Source organism: Odocoileus virginianus, chromosome 5, assembly GCF_023699985.2.
Source record: "Odocoileus virginianus isolate 20LAN1187 ecotype Illinois chromosome 5, Ovbor_1.2, whole genome shotgun sequence".
NCBI lineage: Eukaryota > Metazoa > Chordata > Mammalia > Artiodactyla > Cervidae > Odocoileus > Odocoileus virginianus.
In genome coordinates this window covers 49670092-49675220 of record NC_069678.1, presented here as the reverse complement: position 1 = coordinate 49675220, position 5129 = coordinate 49670092, and the positions used below count along the sequence as shown (strand labels likewise).

The following is a 5129-nucleotide window of genomic DNA, read 5'->3' as shown; positions in this document are numbered from 1 at the left end:
ATTACTTTGCTAGCATGTGAGATGAGTGCAATTGTGCGGTAGTTTGAACATTCTTTGGCATTGCCTTTCTTTGGGATTGGAATGAAAACTGATCTTTTCCAGTCCTGTGGCCACTGCTGAGTTTTCCAAATTTTCTGGCATACTGAGCTCAGCACTTTCACAGCATCATTTTTTAGGACTTGGTATAGCTTAACTGGAATTCCATCACCTCCAGTAGCTTTGTTCGTAGTGATGCTTCCTAAGGCCCACTTGACTGCACACTCCAGGATGTCTGGCTCTAGGTGAGTGATCACACCATTGTGATTATCTGGGTCGTGAAGATCTTTTTTGTACAGTTCTTCTGTGTATTCTTGCCACCTCTTCTTAATATCTTCTGCTTCTTTTAGGCATCTTAGACCTGGTTATTACCAAAAATTGCAAACCACACATAATCTAAATTTCCAGCTCTAACTTCCCACCATGACCTATTTTTCTAGTTCATTCTCTTAGAACCCTGTCTCCAAAGATCTCTGATCATATCAAAACCAACAAGTTGTTGATCCTACCACCTTTTTACTTTTCCTTACCTCATCTCAGGCGCTCACATCCCTTTTCATCTAATTTACCTTCCACATTCAGTCACTACAATTCATTCTCTTGTGTTCATATTCACTTCAACATATTCCAGTATATAGCATACATGCCTGCTTAAACTCTAATCCCTATTAATCCAACTCTCCATTGACAACATGCTCAATCTTCACATCTAAGCCATTAACAAGCACATCTTCAGAATGAACACAATTGATTTTTTTTCTTTTTAATATTTTTTTACATCGTTGTGTTGGTTTCTAATTATTAAATGCAAATCAAAACTACAGTGAGGTATCACCTCATACCAGTCAGAATGGCCATTATCAAAACATCTACAAACAGATGATAGAAAGGATGTGGAGAAAAGGGAACTCTTCTACACTGTTGATGGGAATGTAAACTGATACAGCCATTGTGAAGAACAGGATGGAGATTCCTTAAACATAATTGATTTTTACCACCTCCCCCATCAATACCCGGATTCAAGCCAACATCACCTTTCCTTCTTCCCTCCCTCTCTCTTTTTCTATTGATTATTGTAATAACTCCGTAACTCATTTTTCTGCCATCAGTCTCTAAATTATACTCTCCATACAGTAACTATAGCAAACCTGTAGGTCATATGTAGGTCAGATATGTAGGTCAGATCCCATCACTTCTTTGCTCAAAAAACTCTAAAACCAGGACTTCCCTGGCAGTCCAGTGGTTAAGACTCCATGCTGCCAATGCAGGAGGGGACCTGGTTTCAATCCTTGTTCTGGGAACTAAGATCCTACATGCCACAAGGCACAGCCAAAAAATTGAAAAAAAAATTGTTTTAATTAAATTAAATTTTAAAACTCAAATTCCTTCCATCTCACAGAGTAAAACCCAAAGTCCCTACAATGACTTACCAGGACCTACAATGAAATATTTGTACTTCGTAAATGTTTGTTGAAAGTGAATAAATATAAATATTTATTAATAAAGAACTATCCTAAGACTCTAAGGATGCCCTCTCTGTGTTCATCTCCTGATAGCTAAGGGTTACACCTGGCATACCCTCTAGACCATTAGGGGAAACTGTTTCTTATTTTCACTTGAATGCTCTGAGGTCAAGGACAAAATGCTGATTATTTTTATAAACTTATCACTTAACATGATGTCTGGCACAGAGAAGACTTATGTTTTTGTGGGTTTACCACAAAATACCATCTGTGAGGGAAGAAAGGATCTATGTGGAATTAGTAAACTTTTCCAGGTGGCTTAAGAAATTCATTACCAATATGAAATAGATTTCTGCTGCCACTTATCCTGAAGGATACTGTCAAAGCCTTTCACATGATAAAGGCATTCATCAGAAATCAACACTGCATTTTGGAGTGGATTTTCAGTTGGGATCCATGTCTGAAATCCTAGTTTCCTTTCTCTGTCCCGAATCTTTTAATCTATAGGGAGCTTGTTTCCCACTTGGCAGCACACAAGCTTCCCATACTTCAGTGTCAGTAGCTTCATAGGATAACTTCCTACTTCTTTGGAATGACCTACAGACTCTCTAAAGTGAAATTTCAGCTCTGCTGTGCATCCTGTATTTTAAGTCAAACCATCCTCAATGAATTCCTCTCAAACATGATGGAATCTCATCCTGGTCTTGTAGTATAATATAGTAATACAGAGACAATCAAGGACAAACTTCGGTTTCTTTATTTAAAACAAACAAAAAAAATGCTTCTGCATTTTTAAAAATTCATTTATTTGTTCATTTATTTTATTTTCGACTGTTCTGGGTCTTCATTTCTGCACACAGGATTTCTCTCGATGTGACAAGTGCGGGCTACTCTTTAGTTGCGGTATGTGGATTTGTCATTGCAGTGAGTTCTCTTGTTGCAGAGCACAGGCTCTAAGGCCCAAGCAAGAGCTTCAGGAGTTATAGCTTAAGGGCTCTGGAGCACTGGGTCAGAGACTTGAGGCTTGTGGGATCTTTCCAGAGGAGGAATCAAACCCAAGTCCCCTGCACTGGCAGGCAGATCCTTAACCACTGGACTACCAGGAAAGTCCCACGTGTTTCTATATTTATAAATGCTTTTTGGGAGGAAATCTAAGACACTATTAGCAGTAGTAACCTTTGGCAATGGATAAAATGTTGGCATAGAGAGTAAAAAAGGATTTTCCTTCTTCACTTCTATACCTTTGGAAAGTTTTAAATCCTTGAGTGTCTGAATTTATGAGCTCAAACACATCCTTCCCAGCCAGACTTAGGGATTGCTTCTGTTTCCCAGCTTGCATATCCTTATAGTCTGAGCTCCTCTCCTCCTTCCAGAGCCCTTGCCTAGAGCTGTCTTCAATTTCAGAAGGTTGCATTTTTTAAAATATGTTTTGAGAATAGCTTAAATTAAGGGAAAAACAGGATAAATCTTTATAAAAGTTTTGCAAATGTACTTTGCTTCTCTGTTGGAGCGTGTTCAGTGGTCTCATTCAAGTCATTTCACAATAATAATAAGAGTGAGCATTTACTGATCCTTATCTAAGTGCTTTACATGCATTACTCATTGAAGACTCATAAGTATAACTCCCTAAGGTAGTTGTTCACATAAGGAAAGTAAGACACTGAGAGCTTGAGTAACTTGCCAAAGAGCTTAAGTAACTTGCTAGAGAGAGCAGATTCAGGATTCAAACCTTGGCAATCAGTATGTAGAGTTTCCCTCTTAGTAAGCTATGCTGTCTCTTTGCATACAAAAATTTTAAAAAGTTTTTTTCTATGAATTAAAAATGAAAAAAATGAGTGTAAGTATTTCATGTAGATCATTATGTTTTTCAAAGTAAAATTTGGGCTAGATAGTTTCTGTTTGATGTGTTATTTTATTATGAATTGCTTTTTTTTCTCCCTGATTTATATTATACCATATATATATATACATATGACTTCCCAGATGGCATTAGTGGTAAAGAACCTGCCTGCCAATGCAGGAGACGTAAGAGATACAGGTTTGATCCCTGGGTCAGGAAGGTCCCCTGGAGGACAGCAAGGCAACACTCCAATATTCTTGTCCAGAAGAATCCCATGGTCACAGGAGCCTGGCCAGCTACAGTCCATAGGTTCACAAAGAGTTGGACACAACCAAAGTGACTTAGTGTTTTATATATACATAAAACAAAGTAAATATATACATTTACTTTGGGGAAGTTTGTATGTAAGTTATAGTATCTATGGGTCTGAATAGGATTGGGGACTGTTGGCTAGGGCAATTGTTCCCAGCTGCAGGAGGCAGGTTTGATCCCTGGTCAGGGAAATAACATACCATATGCCATCCAGCATGGCCCAAAAAAAAAAAAAAAAAATTAGAATACAATAGTTTTAATTCAGTATCACTTGAAGTTTCCTCTTTCCCTTGGGGATTTGTGCAAACTTGACTTGATGCCTTAAATTCAAGGATTGTGTTAGTACAGAGCCTTTTCAAATCCTTCCTAAATCTCCACTCAGATACTGCACTTGGGCACAAAGTTCAAGCAGTTTCCATGAAAGCAAAATAAAGAAACAGTACTTGTACTGAAGATCTGGTATCAGACACGTGGCATCTGTTGCCTATCACCAGAAATCCAAGCACTTCTGCCTGCTGCATCTTATTATCAGAGTCACCAAGGAAAACACAACACAGTCAAGAAATGGACAGAACGATGCTTTACTCACACGGAGAAGAAGAAACAGAGCAAGATCAGCTTCAGGAGTGCACAGGGGATCCCCATAGCCATTGGGTCACTCCCAGAGGCCAGCACAAGGCATCTGTCCTACACACACCCATCTCACAAGGCAACAGAAGGACCCCGTCCCTTTCCATCAGAGGACAGATATAGCAGGGTGGCTGGTCAGGTATCATATGACATACACACTTAAGTAGATCAAAGGGGTACTACATTGGGTGTGAAACACGAGAAGGTATTCCCACATGGTGACGAGCTCCAGCACAGTCTGTGAGTGCACTTTATCTTTTGATAAGAAAGTGTCCTAGGTTTAAGGGCCATTCTTAGGCATCCAAAAAGGGCTTGAAAGACTGTGTGCATGAGACTGCCTTTCCAAATACTTAGAAATATCGCAGGGCGCCCTTTCCAGTGCCCTTTTAAGGCTGATGCAGTGCCTTCAGAGGCTAACACAGGAGGGTAAAGAAAGTCTCCATAAAACCCAGAGAAGAGATTTTTAGAACTCCTCTCTGGATCCTGTCTGGAGTCACAACCGAACCGTAAGATTTTAAGTCTTAGCACTTACTAGTATGTGTATAGTTAATACCAAAGTCATTAAATTTAAACTTGACCTTCAAAAAATAAATAAATAAATAAACTTACCGCCATAATTAAAAAAAAGAAAGAAATATCGCAGGGGAATGATCTAGAATGTTACAATGCAATGAAGTGCTAGGAGGCTGAGTGAGGAGGGATTGGAGCAGGAAGGCAAGGATAAGAAAATATGGTGAGAAAATGGAATATTATGGTTAGAAATGTAGGATCTTTTCCTAATGTGACTTAAAATATCTTTAAGTGAAGGATAAATATAACATCTATGGTTAATAATTTAAGCGTCTTAA

The 5129-nt window shown here is 38.7% G+C and overlaps 1 non-coding gene across 1 annotated transcript; it reads left to right on the top strand.

Annotated features, from left to right (window-relative positions):
• Positions 1-4659: 4659 nt before the first annotated feature.
• On the top strand, positions 4660-4782 carry LOC139035371 (small nucleolar RNA SNORA26). Its single transcript, XR_011488034.1, has one exon. It is a non-coding gene; the product is annotated as a small nucleolar RNA SNORA26 (small nucleolar RNA).
• The last annotated feature ends 347 nt before the right edge of the window (positions 4783-5129 follow it).